The 18209-nt window shown below is 39.2% G+C and overlaps 1 protein-coding gene across 2 annotated transcripts in view; it reads right to left on the bottom strand.

Moving 5' to 3' along the window:
* Positions 1–18209, bottom strand: part of KDR (kinase insert domain receptor) — a 98987-nt gene that overhangs the window by 29690 nt on the left and 51088 nt on the right. For both annotated transcript variants that reach the window (XR_007477021.1, XR_004482529.2), the window contains exon 29: positions 8472–8496. The gene's annotated coding sequence lies outside the window, so the exon portion shown is untranslated. The remainder of the gene's footprint in view (positions 1–8471; positions 8497–18209) is intronic.

The raw sequence follows: 18209 nt of genomic DNA, 5'->3' as shown, positions 1-18209 counted from the left end.
TAGGATGTTATTTTAATTGTTAGTGCACATCTTAACAAGAAATGATACCTTAGGAATTTAATGTTACCCCAATTTTTTAAATATACTAAATTTTATATACAGTTTTGTGTAAAGTATTTAAAATTTTTTTATTGTGATAACCTAAAGTCTGGCAGGAGAGAGAGGGAGAGAGAGAGAGAATTATGTATGTGTTAAGTTATGAATATGCTCAGTTGAAAGTGCCTTTATGACCTCCAGATGGAAAGGTATGCAGTGGATATATGGGTCTGGAACTCAGGAGGAAAGTTTGGACTATAAGTATAGTTTTGGAATTTATCAGTATATAGACGGTAACTGGAGTCGTAAGAATGGATAGGATCATCCAGTACAAGTACACAGACTGAGAAGAGGATAGGGTCTACAGCTAAACCCAGAAAATCCCCTACATTTAAAATCCAGTGCTGTTCAGATGCCTAAAACCACCCAAATACTTCCACCACCTCGGGGCCCATTCCAGTGGGATTCTGTCTTCTTCTACCTGCTGGGTAAGTTCTGACCCAGAAAAGAGGCTTCACTGATATTTCAGATCATGTTGGATTCTTTTCTACACCAATGTGAAAGCTGCATCATGGGAGAATTAACATTTAAAAAAAATGGCACGGGAGAACTCACACTTGAAGTTAGGACATAGGAGCAGTCAAGTGATGCAAATCCAAAGATGACTCAGTTATTAGAAAGACCAGGACTTTAAATCAACTATTGTGATATGTTAAAGAAGTTACTTAAAAATATGGATATAATAGGTAAAAATATGAAGCATTTCAGGAGAACAATTTAAACACTAAAAAATAGAAAATATAAAACTGAAAAATATAATATCTAAGACACTTGGGGCTTATAAGTAGCATTTAGACACTACAGAGGAGAGTGAATGGGGAGATAGAGCAATAGCAGTTGCTCAAATTGAAGGAAAGAAAGAAAAAAGATAGAAAAATGAATAGATTATCCATACCATGAATAATATCAAGTTTCTAATGTACATGAATTTGAGTATGAGGGGGAGAGAGATAAGCAGGCAGAAAAACATACTTAAAGAAATAATAACTGAAACTCTCTCAATTTGATGAAAACACCAACCCATGGATCCAAGATATGCAACAATCCCCATGCAAGATAAATACAAAGAAAACCCCTTCTAAATACATGATGGCCAAATTGGTGAAACATAAAGAGAAAGAGAACATCTTAAAAGCCACCAGAAAATAAGACATACATATAGGAACAATGATATGAATGATAGCTGATTTCTCATCAGAAACTATATAAGACAGAAAACATCACAGAAGACAAGACAGAAAACATCTCACAAGACAATGCAACACCATCTTTAAAGGAAATAAACTGTCACCATAGAATTTTATATCCAACTAAAAACATTCTTCAAAAACGAAGGTAAAATAAGGATATTTTCAGATGAAAGAAGGCTGAGAGAATTTGCTGCAAGCAAATTTATACTACAATAAGTACTAAAGAAAAAATTTCAAACTAAAGAGAAATGATACCAGATAGAAACCTGGATATACAGAAAGTAAAAAATAATGAAGAAAATAGGTAATGGGCTCTCAGTTTCCAGTCCAGCATGTAAGGAGCTTTAAGAAGTCACCACTCTGTGCTAAAAACTGTAAAAAGCTGAAGAAACTGGAAAATCAACAATTCTTCTTAGACTTCTCTGTCAGAGAAGTGAGGTCAAAGGTCAAACTGTTGCCCCTCGAATTGGAGAAACAAGTGAAAACAGAGAGTCACAACTTATTGGAGCAGAAACTCACAAGTAGGAATTTCTGTGAGAACCACTACCTGGGCAGAAAAACCTGAACTGTAATTGACAAATTGCTGGAGGCTGAGTGTGGACAACTCTGAGAGTTCTCAATGAACAAGTACAATTTGAAACTAAAAACACATTTTCTTGCCTTGTAAAAAGGCATCTATTTGGCTTTTAGTACAAAATAACTCAGAGAAGCAGAGAAAGCCAGTTATTGAAAAAAATTCCCTAACAAATTTTAGTCACAGTCGCTGTCTTTAGCTTGGCTTAGAAAACAGGAAACTACAAACCACCTAATATCTGCCCTTTTGAAGAAATCTTATTTAAAGAAAAAAAAAAAAAGAGGGAAAATAAAACAGTCCCTGAAATACAGCAGTTGGTTTTTACAGGGCCCTGGAAGCTTGCCTTAATCATTCTGGTGAAATGGAAGACATGTGGTCATTGGAATATGGCCATCTCCTTGTTTTATGCTAGTAATGATTTTCATCTGAAGGGAAGATGATGGCCTGGGCACCATTTGATGCCCCTGATGCAATCTGAGACATCAAGGTCAAGTTGCCCCAAGTCTTCCATTCCATATCTTCACTGAACCTCCCCCATATACAGTCTCTTGTCACTGGATGATGAGTGAATAATGGACTCATCAGGGTAGAAAGACACTTCATTGATGGAGCCAGCATGGCTGGGCAGCTTATACAAAATCCTCGTGCTTCTGATATCCCACATAAACACAAACCTGTTGGCCGAGCCAGCTGCTATCTTGCTTCCATCAGATGATCAAGACCATCTCAGAAGATTCTTTTGAAAGTGGTGCACATTTTTTTTGAAATATCTTATTATTTACATTATCACCCTCCAAAATCAAATACTTTCAGATATAACAAAATATGTACAAGATCTATATGAGGGAAACTACAAAATTCTGATGAACAAAATCAAAGAAGAACTAAATAAATGGAGAGATATTCCATGTTCATGGATAGGAAAACACTATATTGTCAAGATGTCAGTTCTTCTCAGCTTGACCATAGATTCAATGCGATCCCAATCAAAATCCCAGCGAGTTATTTAATAGATATTGACAGACAAACTGATTCTAAAGTTTACATGGAGAGGCAGAAGACCCAGAATAGCCAACACAATATTAAAGGAGAAGAACAAAGTTGGAGGACGGATACTACCCAACTTTAAGACTTACTGTAAAGCAACAGTAATCAAGATAGTGCAGTATTCACAAAAGAATAGAAAATGGATCAATGGAACAGAATTGAGAGCCTAGAAATAGCTTTCCAAAGATATAGTCAACTGTTCTTTGACAAAGGAGAAAAAACAATCCATTGGAGCAAAGACAGTTTCTTTGACAACTGGTGTGGGAACAACGGGATATCCACATGCAAAAAGAAAAGGCTAGACACAGACCTTCACGAAAATTAACCCAAAATGATCACAGACCTAAATGTAAAATGCAAAACTATAAAACTCTTAGATGACAACATAGGAGAAAATCTAGATAACCTTGGGTATGGCAATGACTTTTTACATATAACACCAAAGGCATGATCCATGAAAGAAGTTGATAAGCTGGACTTCATTAAAATTATAAACTTCTTCTCTATAAAACACAGTGTCAAAAGCATGAGAAGATAGTCCACAGACTGAGAGAAAATATTTACAAAAGATACATCTGATAAAAGACTGTTATCCAAAATATACAAAGAACTCTTAAAACTCAACGATAAGAAAAAACCCAACATGATTAAAAAATGGGTCAAAGACCTTAACAGATACCTCATTAAAGAAGATATACAAATGGAAAATAAGCATATGAAAAGATTTTCCACATTGTATGTTATCAGGAAGATGCAAATTAAAACATCAGTAAGGTGTCTTCACACCTATTAGAATGACCAAAATCTGAAACACTGACAGCACCAAATACTGACAAGGGTGTGGAGTAACTGGAATGCATACATTTCCGGTAGGAATTCAAAAACAGTACAGTCATCTTGGAAGACAGTTTGCCAGTTTCTCACAAAACTAAACATATCCTTACCACACAATCCAGCAATCATACTCCTTGGTATTTCCCCAAAGGAGTTGAAAGCTTACGTCCCACAAGAATCTACACACAGATGTTTATAGTAACTTTACTCATCACTGACAAAACTTGGAAGCAACCAAAGCGTCCTTCAGTGGGTGAATGGACAGATAAACTATGGTACATCCAGACAATGGAATATTATTCAGTACTAAAAAGAAATGAGCTATCAAACTATGAAAAGACATGGAAGAACCTTAAGTGTATATTACTAAGTGAAAGAAGCCAATCTGAAAAGGCTACATACTGTGTGATTCCAACTATACAACATTCTGGAAACGGCAAAACTGGTGACAGACCAGTGACTGCCAGGGGGAGGGGACACAAGGGATGAACAGGCAAAGCTCACAGGAGTTTTAGAGCAGTTAAAATACTCTCTATGATATTATAATGATGGGTATATGTCATTATACATTTGTTCAAGCCCATAGAATGTACACCACCAAGAATTAACCCTAAGGTAAACTCTAGACTTTGGGTGATTATGATGTGCTAATGTAGATTCATCCTTTGGTAACAGATGTAAAATTTGGTTGAGTGATGTTGGTCATTGGGAGGCTGTGCATGTATGGGGCAGAGGGTATATGGGAAACCTCTGTACCTTCCTCTCAATTGTGATGTGAACCTAAAACTGCTCTAAAAAAATAAAATCTTAAAAAATCTTCAGAGAGACTCAGTCATAGGGGTGGTCCCACACTTCTGTGAGTTTTACTTCCAAGAGTTTTACCAGGCCTTCATAGTAAACAGTGGAGAAACCTCTCCCAGTGCTCCCAGCAGGGAAGTGGAAAAGGAACCATTTTGAAATAGGCTAGAGTATTCTGTTCTTCTTAACAAGGACTGTGCTCAGGAGAAACTATTTGATCAAAACCCAACTTCCTGGGGTTCTATCAGAGCCTAACATACACAGGGAAAGGGAAATATCTAACTCTAGCCTCTCCAGCCATACTGTCCTACCTAAGGGATGAGTGGGGAATAAAACTCAGAAGCACTGATGAAATTCACTGTCCAGGGCACAGGCTCACCAAAAGACTGCAACCTAACCACAGGATTGTGGAACACTTTCCCTCTTCCCACACCTTACCACCACATTACTAAAGGCATATTTACTGCAGTTCCTTTACACACTACATCATGCCCACCTTTCAACAAAAAATTATAAGGCATACTAAAGGGCAAAAAACTACAGCTTGAAGAGATGGAACAAGCATCAGATCCACAGTCAGATATGACAGGAATGCTGGAATTATCAGACGAGGAATTTAAAAAACTATGATTGGGCTTCCCTGGTGGCGCAGTGGTTGAAAGTCTGCCTGCCAATGCAGGGGACACGGGTTCGTGCCCCAGTCCGGGAAGATCCCACATGCCGCGGAGTGGCTAGGCCCGTGAGCCATGGCCGCTGAGCCTGCGCGTCCGGAGCCTGTGCTCCGCAACGGGAGGGGCCGCAACAGTGAGAGGCCCGCGTACCGCAAAAAATAAATTAATTAATTAATTAAAACTATGATTAATATACTAAGGCTTTAATGGGAAAAGTAGACAACATGCAAGAACAGATGTATGATATAAGCAGAGAGGTAAGAATTCTTAAAACTAATCAAAACAAAATTTTAAAGACAAAAATTTTATAAAAGAAATGAAGAGTGCCTTTTGATGGCATTAGTGGACTGAATATAGCTAAGGAAAGAATCTCTGAGTTTGAGGATATGACAATAGAAACTTCCAAAAGTGGAAAGCAAAGAGAAAAAAAAAAAGACTTAAAAAAACAAAACAGAGTATCCAAGAACAGGCATAACTACAAAAGGTATAACATACATAATGGGAATCATGGAAGGAGAAGAGAGAAAGGAAAAGAAGAAATATTTAAAGCAATAAGGACTCAGAATGTTCCCAAGTTAATGTTAGACATAAAACCATAGATCTAGGAATCTCAGAGAACACCAAGCAGGATAAATTAAAAATAAACACGAAAACAAAAACCACACCTGAGCATATCATATTCAAACTTCATAAACCAAACATAAGCAAAAATTCTTGAAAAAAACATTCATGTATAGAGGAGCAAAGATTAGAATTACATCCAACTTCTCTTCAGAAACCATGTAAGCAAGAAGAAAGTAGAGTGAAATATTTAAAATGTTAATAGAAAAAAAACTACCAACCCAGAATTCTGTACCTTGTGAAATTATCCTTCAAAAGTAAAGGAGAAATAAACACTTTCTCAGAAAAACAAAAATTGAGGGAATTTGTTGCCAGTAGACTCGCCTTGCAAGAAATGTTTAGAACTTCTTTGGAGAGAAGGAAAATGATATTGGTTAGAAACTCAGATTTACAAAAGGAAAGAGCATCAGATAATTAACAAGTGAAAGTAAAATAAAAACATTTATTTTTCTTACTATTAGTTTATCTAACAGAGAGTTTGTTCAAAATAATAATAGCAATAATATGTACAGTTACGAATGCTTATATACATAAGCATATACACATATATAAGCATACATATATACATATGCTTATATATAAGTGAAATGAATGACACCAATGATATAAAGGACAGGAATATTCTGTTATTATACATACGAAAAAGCCAGAAGAATACTAAAAAATCAGGAATTAGGAATATTAGGAATATTAGGAATTAGGAATATTCTGTTATTAGGAATAGGGAATATTCTGTTATTATACACACCCAAAAGCCAGAAGAATACTAAAAAATACCCAATTTATCCAAAAGAAAACATGTAAGCAAGAACAAACAATCAGATGCAACAATTTGAAAATAAACATAAGATGGTAAGCTTAAACCCACTTGCGTTAGCATTAAAGCATGGTTGCAAATTCTTTGACATCCACTCCATTAAAGGTTGGAGTCCATCTCTCCTCCCTTGAATCTGGGTAGGCTTGTGAATGCTTTGACCAATATGACTTTTGAGTCTAGGTCACAAAAGTTCACACAACTTTGGCCTTGTTCACTGGAACACTCGCTTTTGAAACCCTGAACCAATATGTAAAAATTTCAACTACCTTGAAGCTGACATACTAAACCTGTGGCGTAGTCATAAAATGGAATGCTACTCAGTGACATAAAGGAATGAACCACTAATACACAAAACAATATGATCAAAACTTAAAAATATTATGCTGAGAGGAAAAAGCCTCACAAAAAGAGTATGTGCTATACTACTCCATTTATACAAAATTCTAGAATAGGGAAAACTAATCTATGGTAGAAAAAATCGAACTGTGGTTGACTTTGGTGGGGGTGGGAGTTGGCAGAGATTGATCGGGAAAGGCATGAAACAACTTCCTGAGCCTGATGGTACTGTCCTATATCCTGAAAGAGGTTTGGGTTATACAAGTTTATGAATTGTCAAAATCAGTGTATATCCTTAAGATAAATTAAGATTTATTTTGTTTGTATGTTATATATCAAAGAAAAAACTGCAAACAAATACTGAACACTACTTAATGTTATGCAAATCGAAATGTTTATAGGGAAGCATACCGATGTCTGCAATTTACTTTGCAGTGCAATAAAGAAAAGATGCATTAATGGATTGGTAGAGGGATGCATAGGTGAATAGATACACAATAAAGCAAATATAGTTAAACGTTAGTGGTAGACTCTAGGTGGAGGGTGTACAGGTGTTCACTATAAATTCTCTCAACTATGCTGTAGCTTGACGTTTTTCATATTAAAATGCTGGACATGTTTCCAAAAAAAGGGGAGAAACAACTTTTTTAGAAAAGGGGAAGGGGGACAGGAGGGCAGGGAATGAGTAGTTAGGGAGTTGCTCCTTCTTCTTTACTGTGATTCTTGCTTTATAGATAGAAGAAATTGCTTCTATAAAAACTGATTAAACAAAGATCCCAGTAGAATGTAATTTTACAGGATATCTATATTAAGTGGTTTTCAAATCCTTCCAGAATCGGTCGGAAATGCCCAGGTTCCTGAAGTTGTAGGAGAGTTCCTTGCCTGAATTTGCCATGGCCTGTTCATGGCTGGTGGCCTGTTTGGGACTGAGCTGGGGATCCCCAAATGCAGCAAGCATTGCTTCCAAAGATGCTCAGACTGAGAGATCTGTTGAGAGGATAAGGTCTCCAAATGGACATCTCAAAGGATCTCATTATTCTAAAACAGCTCAAAGAATGTTTCCTACATGGTGCTAAAAGGGATATAAGGGGGAAAAAAATCCCCTGTACTATCAACTCCAGGAAGGCAGAGATCTATGTATCTTGCTCACCATTTTTTCTCCAGCATTTTAGTACAATGTATAGCACAAAGTAAAGCCCGGTTAAATATTTGTTGAACAAATTAATGAATTGAATGTTGTTCCCTCCTACTGGAAATCTTGGAGTAAATTTCAAAATTCATGATCCACACATTTCAACTGTCCTCTCTACTCAGCATCAGTGGAAACAACTTCCAGAAAAGTCTTGCTAAAGAACAGAATTTTATATCTTTGCCAAAACGGTTAATAGGTTTTTCCAGTAAGAGGACAACCAAAATGAAAATTACTACTGCTACTATTATTTATTAAGCAAGTGCTATAAAGCTAGGGGCTATGTTAAGCACCTTACCTTGTTGCCAATCCCTGCAATAAGCCTGAAAGGTAAAAATGGGATGAGAAAAACAGTGCTTAGCTAAGATAAATAATTTACCAAACAATATGCTGCCTGACTCCAAAGCTTACTTACAACACTTATCACAGTATAAGGTGCACGTGCTCTGTGCAGAATAACACATAAATAAATGTAGAAGACCATTATCTAGTTAGGTTGCTTTTCCCCATGTGCATATATGGAGAATCTACTCTTAGCAAACGCCCACTGCACACCATGGTGTGTGTGTGTGTGTGTGTGTATGTGCGCGCGCGCGCGTGTGTGTGTGTGTGTGTAGTAACTGCCTAAACAATTAAAAGAAGGAAGGAAGCACATCCTCCCTGGCCTTTGGCCTCTCCCTTCCTCACCCTCTAGTAAATACAAGTCTGTCCAAATCAGAAAGCTCTTCCTACCTCTAGTAGAAATAGTTACCCCAGCATTATTATTCTCTACCCAACAGTTTTTAAAAAAATATCTGTTCTCATGAAAGGATGCTCCTGGGGGTTTGTTGTCTCTCCATGCCCTCAGTGGACACTCCAGAGCCCTGTTCCTCTCTCCAGTGAAGGTCCATTTGAACCCTGGACATGTACAAACGATCCTGCTTTGATCACAACCATTCCTAAATAATAGCACAAGAATAGCACCCATACAGGGACATAGAAACCATAGATCTGGGGAAGAAGCACATCCGGCAGAGAATCAGGAAGTACCAAAGATTTGTCTTCAGTGCAATCCACCATTCCCTGCCAGGGTCCCTCTACCCCATGTTGAAAACCTTCCTACCCAGCTGGAACCTTGTCTAGAAATGAATACCTACTAATAACATGGGACTGAGTTAGGACATGGGATTTCTAGGCCACAGTCACAATGTCACAACTAGACTCATGTTACACAGGTTCAGTATTAGAAGTCAGAGTTCTATTCCTGAAAACACATCATATCATTAGATATGAAAATTGATCAAAAATAAAAATTAAATTCCTCTTATATTTTCTTTTTAATATGAGGTATATCATAATTCAGAATACTGCATAAGATTTATATCTACAGTTAAAATAATAATTATGTCAATATCCATCTTGATACCCAAATCCCAAAACAGATCCACTTCTGAAAACAATGACCTAATTCAAGAAATTGAATATAGCCAGTATTCCAGGGGCCCCCTCAGGACACTCCCGAATCACATTCTTTATGAAAAATCTTTTTTCACATATTGGAATAGATGGACTGCAGACCTCATCTTTTTTCTGGATAAATCTCCAAATATAAAGCTTGGGTATTCTTCATTGCTGCATGCTGTCTGGAACATTTTCGTTGCACATGTGACTTACAGAAATGTCTTTAAAAAGAAAATGCTGGGTATGCTAACTTCATTCTCTTTTCTCTTTTTTCCTTTTTTTTTCCTCCTTCATCTCCTTCTTCTTTCCTCCTTAAAGATCACTGTAGACCATCTTTGAGGCTGCCTACCACAACTCATTTGACCCTTCCATGATTTGTGAGAACTATTTAGACCACAAGTCACAGATAAGGAAATGAAAGCACAGAAATGTTAATTACCTTAATGCAATACAGAGAGCTAAGAGACGAGAGATGTGAAAGAAAAATCAAGGAAATCTGGAAGATAGGACAAAAATCTCCAATCTCCAATCCATCTAATAAAAATTCTGGAGAGAATAGAGAGTAGAAGAGAGGCAATATTCAGAGAGATTATAGATGAGAATTTTCTGGAGATAGAGAAATAAATGAGACTTCAGGTTGAAGGAGCACACAGGGTCCTGAGCAATATAAATAAACATAAATCTACACCTAGGCTCGTTGTAGTAAAACTACAAACATTAAATTCAAAAAGAAAAATCTTAAAGCTGCAAAGGAGAAAAGCCAACTATATCCAAAGACATGGCAATTAGACAGACAGCAAACGTCTCATCAGCAAAAATAAGTACCAGAAGATAATGAAATAATACATTCACAGTTATGAAAAAACTGTGAAGAAAGAATTGTATAACTGGCTGACTGATCATTGAAGATGGAAGGTGAGATAAAGCCATCTTTAGACTAACAAAGGTCAAGGAAGTTTTTAATGCATCAATCCTCATAGAAAAGGATGTACACAAGAAGAAACTGAAAACAGAAGAAGTGAATGCATAAAGTAATGGTGAACACAATGTTGGTAATATGTTATTAAATCTAAATAAGGATAAAAAATTTTTAAAACGAAAACTAATTTTAGAGAATTTAAATTCCAGTTAACATGAAGGTGAAGACTGGGACAGTTTAAAATTAATGCATTCTAAATTCCCATATTATTTGAGAAGAAACTAGAAATAGTGATTAATGTTTTGCTTTGTTCAGAACAGGTGGATTTTCTTATAGAGCATTGGTTTTTTTTTGTTTTGTTTTGTTTTGTTTTTGTGGTACGCGGGCCTACTCACTGTTGTGGCCTCTCCCGTTGCGGAGCACAGGCTCCGGACGCGCAGGCTCAGCAGCCATGGCTCACGGGCCCAGCCGCTACGCGGCATGTGGGATCTTCCCGGACTGGGGCACGAACCCGCGTCCCCTGCATCGGCAGGCGGACTCTCAACCACTGCGCCACCAGGGAAGCCCTAGAGCATTGTTTCTAAGTATACCTTTTACATAAAACAACTTTCATGTCTTCTAATTTAAAAAATAATACTATCATGTAGGCATTACACGATGACGCTCAGGCAGGATATATAGCTTTTCAGTGCTTCAAAATCTGATGAGATTTTACATTTGTAAAATCAATATACTTTGAATATTTCATACTTGTGCGAAAAGATTTAACTTATATTTTGAAAACTCTATTTCCCCCAAAAAGAAATTAAATGATTACGGGTTGAGAGTTCATTATGAAAAAAGTTTAACATTTTGAAAGGCATAAGTGAAACTTTTACAAGCTATAATCTGGAATGGGAGTCTGAACACCTCAGCTTTCTGTGTGATCCTAGGGAAACCACTTTAACTCTCCGGACACTAGTTTCCACATTGAAAAGTAAGAATTAGATGATCTCCAAGAACCCTTCCAGTAATGTGTTTCTAAAGCATTTACTCTTATAAAAGTTTACTGTTATCAAGGCTGCTGCCAGTAACATTTTTGTGCAGATAGCCTTCTCTTACTTTTGTTTAGTTCAGATTAATTCCTCAGTATAAATTTCCCAGGAACAGGATTAGTAGATATAAATATTTTTAAGGCTTTTGATACAATGGACCAGATACATTCTCAAAATTGCTTTCCTAAGGCATTGTACCACTCATATCAGTTGATAAACTGGCAGTAGTTATTAAAGGCTTTAAAAATGATCTTAATCTTAAGTCTGCCACTCCATCTCTAGGAATAGATCTCTAAAAGAAAGAGAAAAGTGACACAATTATGTTTATCAAATTAATATTTTTACATTTATAAATATTACATATAATATTTTTACATTTATAATGTAAAAAACATGAGAAAAACAATAATCAAACAACAGGGGACTGGTTATTACACATTTAATAATGGAATACTACGTGACCATCAAAAATCAAGATTTAGAAGAGTATTTACTACCATGGGGAAATGTTCATAGTATATTTTCAGTGAAAAAGCAGACTTACAAAATACCATGCATATTATTATCCCATTATATCCTTACATATCTATCTATGTATATATATGTAAAATATACACACATATATACATAAAATATGTATGTTTTATATTATTAATATTTGGTTTCTAATCATATATATTCTAAATATACACATATATTCTAAATATATATAACATATATATTTAAAATACGTATGTTAAAACCAAGTAATAATAATGTTATTAGGTAGAAAGTAATGTGACTTTAATTTCCTGAATTTTAAAAATGTTGTACAAAGAACATATATTAGTTTTGTGACTTGAAAAAAAAAGCAGTAAAAAGAAAAATAAAACCGAACAAGTCACTCCAGTTCACCTCATCACTCACAGTGAATGGCTCCCTCATCCAGACTTCATTTTCCTTCATAACAAACCCAGTTTATTCAGGCACAAGGTCCTGTGCTTCATGGCAAAGCCATGGGCTTCGGCCATCCCACTCTTGGTTCCAAGGGCTTCCTGATTGATCTAAGGATAATCCCATCCTCCTTGCCAGTGACTGATTCAGAAATGGCCCGCTCTGACCAATGAGCCATCAGGTGAAGTCCAGGGTATAAGTGGGGATCATTTGCTTGTCTCTGAGAGACAGCCCCACGATGACATGGTTTCTCCTTTTCTTTCTCACACTGTCACGTCTGGACCAACCACAACCATCTTGCTTTCTGTGTGACATTGAAACTGCCACTGAAGATCAAAAACCAGAGAGATGGAAATAACCTGGGTCTCTGGTGGCATCGCAGAGCTGCTAAAGCCAGCTCCACCTCCAGACTTGTTGTTATGTGAGGTAATACATTTTCTTATTGTTTAAAACAGCTTTTCTTAACTTTCACTGTATATCAGAATCTCTAGGGAGTTTAGAAACTACTGATCCCCGGGTTATTCCAAGGTCAAGTCAAGGTCTTCAGGGGCAAACCCATCTGAGTCAGGGTTTTCTGTTCGTTACACCTGAAAGCACTTTGACAGATAAAGACACCTTTGCAGACATCTCCATTGTTATTTCTCTTAAACTTTCAAGGCAGGGATTTGCTTTGGGGTTTTCTCACATTGATTCCTCCTGGGCTGAGGTCTTTGCCTCTAAAGTGCACCATTACTGACGTCTGTTTCTTGGGGACGTAACAAAACCCATCCAAAGCCTGTTCCATGTGATTTTGCATATTTGTAACACGTTAACGATCAAGGATGTGGATGAACCTACTCAGTCATTCCGAAAAGTGTTTATGTTTTCATTAACTATTTTGTGACAAGTTACCTTTAACAAAAGTTACACTATATTTTAGTAAATGTTGAGTTTAACTATCAAGTGAATACAATATTTGAATATCTTATGTTTTTGGTTGGTACACTGTGGAAGGTATAGGGTGCTAGAATCTTCATACGTTCCATTCTTATAAATTGCCAATAAGCTTCAAAAATATTTTTCATGCAAGTACATTTATAAAATCACTCTTAGCAAGGAAGCTGTTATAAATAGTACCTGCTTAAAAGAGTTCAACAAGCTCTTGGAAATGAAATCTTCCAGAGCATCAATTCTCAACACAGACCATCAAAAGCACCATATTGGAACAGTTGGTGGGTACAGTAGAGGGGGAAGAGAGAGGGAAACACAGGTATCTCGTGAGATACATAGTGAAAAAAAAAATCACAGCCACAAATAAGAATGACAGCTTTCAAACTGACCCACCACTCTACCTAACCAGGCCCTAGGAAAGCAAACTGGTGTGAGGAGGGACAAGCTTACACCTTTCAGGGACTAACGCTTCCTAGGGATGGCTGTACAATTAACATGAGCTGCGTAAAACGTAATAAGCTGGGCCCACACGAGGGCAGGATCCCTGCGGGAAGCCAGTCAGGCCCACCACACTAATGGTGGTTTTCGTGCCATTAAACAGCAAGTATGTTAATAACTGTGGTGGTTTATCTCAACACTCCCTGCTGCTTTCAGTGCTTAACTCAAATACAATGTTCATCAGCTTTTGCTAGTAGCAAGAGGGAGAGCTTTATCAGAAAATGTAAAGATCACTTTGTGATTATTATTTCACCTTGGGGCAAGCCTACCCTAACTGTCCCCGCACGGCTCCTGGTGGGACATTATCTCCTGAAGGTCCTGGAAATGAGTACCACAGTATTTAGATTTTCGTCCATGCCTGCCCCACTCCACCACTGCCCCCATACTTTAAAAAAAATTTAATACTGGGCTGACTTAAGTCACACCAAATGGCAATTGATAAGACACGGAGTAAGCTGTGTTCTCGTCTCGGCATAGCCTGGCTGACCTGATCACGCTCTACTCCACTCCCACCTGGTTCTTGCTGGCCACAGAGCCACTTTCTGTCTTGCCATCCTAAGTCTACTGCACAGACTCTGTTATCTGGTGCGCTCAATGCTCAAGGCAGTCACGCTGTCCCCCTGTATGCACTCAGCACTTTACATACAGTGCAGGGTCCAAGGACGACCATGGAATAAGAATCCCAGCAGGTTGTGGAGGTCGGTAGTGGGCTGAGACTAACTTTCAATAAAGTGCCTGGTAGGAGACCCTCTTGTCCCTTAAGAGAAATCAACAAAGCTTCCACTTAGAGTGAATCGGTCTCTAGGAATCTCCCCTCACAAGTCAGTGGGTGGAAGGTGCAGCCAGCATCTTAAAGAGAGCAGTGACATCATTAAGCAGTCACATCACAATCTGCCGTGGCAGGGAATGCTCATTGGATTCTCAGATCAGACATTGTCAGTGTTCAAATATTTCTGACTGGAAGCTGCATAGAGGAGACCAGGAGAGAAAGAGAATGTCACCTTGAAAAAATGTAGTCTGCCACCCACCCAGCCTTGAGCATCTTATCCTGCCCGGGCACACAAACTCCAGAGAGCCTGACAGTTGGAGTGCTAGCTGGCCAATTCAAAGGAAAAGAGACTTTCCTAGATTCTGCTTAGAAATCCAGAATCTTAACTTGATTTCCTCAGCATCCCACCCCAACTGTTGGTTATTCGCCTGAAAAACCCTGTCTCTATAAAATTGGAAGACACTCAAAGACGTAATTACAAGCGTTTTCACCGATTGCTTTGTTCTTACACCATCTCAAAAAGTTCCCAAACAACATGAAGTTAACTATGACAGAAAAGCCCCATATGAGTTTCTGAAGGTCAGGCTAAATCAGGCTGATAAAGAGAGGGGATAGAGAAGATAATATTGTTAGGGGCGCTATTAACGTATTTTTCTAATACATCTTATTTTGGGTTGGTCTCGATACCAGTTGGAGTCTGAGGAATGGCACATTTCTCCACAAGCCTAGTGGAGAGATGTTTCTAACAGGTCCTAAAATATTTACTTTGAGTTTCAGTGCTTGAATCAGCTTCTGGGATTAAAATCTGGATCCACTATTTCTTACTAACTGTACCATTTTGTACAAATAGGTTAACCTGCCTAAACTTCAGTTTCCTCATCTGTAAACTGGTGATAACATTAGCACCTAGCTCAGAGGGTTGTTATGAGAACTATATTTATAACTGCTTAGTACCCTGCCTAGCACAGACTTAAGTTCTTAATTTATCGATGATTACTGTTGTTGTTATTATTACTTCTATGAAATCAATGGAAGTTATGAGGAGGTGCCATTGGTACACAAGGTAAGGGCCATTTAGTAGCTATTTGCCCAGAAATGAGACTTACAGTCTCCTTCCTTCTGACAGATGCAGTTTTAATGGCCTTGCCAGGCATCCAGCTGACCATTCTGGAGGGGCACTCAACCTTCAGCAAGCTCACCTGGCAACCTAGCGCTGTAGTGCCAAACCCTGAGTTAGCGGGAAACGCCGAGCCAGCTGGCTGCCACACTGAGCCTTGACAGGACTTCAAAGCCTCCCTCAGAGGTGACTCTATAGCCCTCCCAACATTAGGGAAACAAATGGTCCTTCGTGGCTGCGGCTCCCTGGGGTCCTTCCTCCTCAGGAGGCTCGTGGTTGCCGAAGCTGCAGAAAGTTCAGCCTCTTGACCCATCATCGGTCACCATTCTAATGATCTGGCAGGAAAAGATACCTGCCCTCGGTCCCCCTGGGGTGGACTCACAGTAATTTATGAGCCAGCAGAGCACCCCTTCCTCGTGACTTAATATGCTTAACAGCTAATTGCATCTGTGTAGGGATTACACTTTACATTGTGCAGCGTTATGGAAACAAACCCCGGGCTTCCTCGGATTCCCTTAAACAGCTCCTTATCTCGGAGAGGGAGATCCTTATCAGGGCCATATGTTAGAGGGCCTGGACTGTTTCCAAATGACCCCAGGAGGGTCTGGGGCCTAATCAGTCTGCAGGCCCAAAGAGGGGCCTTGAACAGAGTCCCAACCTGAACCAGCTGGGAGGCCAAAGCCAAGGGAGGAGCTTCCTCCCTGCCTTCTGTCCTCCATAAACCTGTCAAAGGCCAAGCTGGGGCCCAGATGACCCACATCAGCTCCTCTGCCCCGGTGACCAGGGCTTCCTGTGCTGACCTTCATGCCACGTGGAGCTCGAGCGAGCAAAGCCCAGGGGATTACTGAGCACCTTATCCAAAGTCAAAGCGAAGCTTTTGCCCTTCCAGGGGTGCTGTAGAAGGAATCTTTTGGTAGTAACACTTGGCTTTCTAACTCACAAGCTAGCTAAGCCCCTCCAACCCCCGAGGGAACCAGTCAACGCTACCGCCTTCCTTTCGCCAGGACGGCAAGGTAGGCCCCAGCCGGAGAAACAACTTGCTTCATACACAATTATTGCAAAGCTTGGGAGATTCCTGCCTTGGCAGACACAGAAAACACTCCTTCCCCTGGGTTACAACAATTTAGTTAAAGACCGAGTCTTAAGGAACTCCTGGGGGAGGCGGGGCCGCCAAGTGTAAAGAGCAGGAAATGTCTCCCAGCGTGAGGAGCCGGGAGCCAGAAGCCAGAGGGGCCCTGCTGGAGTTTTCCAGCCTGTGACTCACGGGGCCACTTCCCTGCTGAACCCGGCCTGCACTCCGGCTCCTTGGCCACTGTGTCTCAGAGCCTCTTCCTGTCTCCAGTCCACCCAGGCCCCTGAACAAAGCAGAAGTCTGGAGTCCACGGCAAACTCTAAAGTGTTGTGTATATATTCGGGCGTCATCTGTGGAAGCAGCTATTTTGAAAACAAAAAAGTAACTTCCCTGCCCTCAGAAGAACTTGGTGAGCTCTTAGAAGTGTCTACGTTAACAATTTGAGACTGAAATCTTGATTATCACCTCTTGCAAAAAGAAAGGAAGACATAGTACATTCTTTTTCATTGATTCATAATAATAGGTAAGGAACTTATTGAGCACTTATGTGCCAGGCACTGTCCTAAGCCCTTTACATCCATTATTTTATTTAACCCTTATGACAACCCCTGTACGGTTGTTATCTCCATTTCATGAATGAGGAAACTGAGGCTCAGAGAGGTCAGTAACTTGTACGTGATCACACAGCTAGTATATGGTAGAGTGAGGATCCAAACCCGTCTGTCTTACTCAAGCACCCAGCTTCTTGGTCTCTAATATTCTGGGCTGAAACAGGACTTGGAGGCCATCTGAGCCAACTGGTACACTGATCCTCAACTCTTATAACTCCTCTCCAACAACCTTACAGAACAATCTCTACTTACTCCAGGGAAGGGAGACTCTGCGAGGCACAAAGGAAAGAACACGTGATTGGGCATCAGATGACCCAGGGTCTGCCATTCTCATGGTTTGTATCCATTGGTCTAACTGCCCTTTGGCAACACAAAAGAAAGAGCACTTTCCATGGAAGCTTCCTCATATATTAAAAGACAGCCCTTGCATAACCCCTTAAACCTTCTCCAGTCTAACTAGTTCCAGTTTGCCAACCATTCTGTATGTAAGACCATCCCAGTCACCCTCCTGTGGGTGTGCTACAGCTTGTCAAATTATCTCTTAAGTGTGGTTCCAGGAATGGAGAGTCAGAATCAAGTTGGTCTAATCAGCAAGGAGACTGGGCGGACAAATCCCTCCCTTGATCTCCCCATATTTACACAACTTAAAATTTCTTTCACCTCTTTGGAAACTTCAACGTACCCTGAACATGTAGTCAACAAAAGCCCTTAAG

This window comes from Orcinus orca, chromosome 4, assembly GCF_937001465.1.
Source record: "Orcinus orca chromosome 4, mOrcOrc1.1, whole genome shotgun sequence".
Classification (NCBI taxonomy): Eukaryota; Metazoa; Chordata; class Mammalia; order Artiodactyla; family Delphinidae; genus Orcinus; species Orcinus orca.
This window is presented reverse-complemented; position numbering and strand designations above follow the sequence as displayed.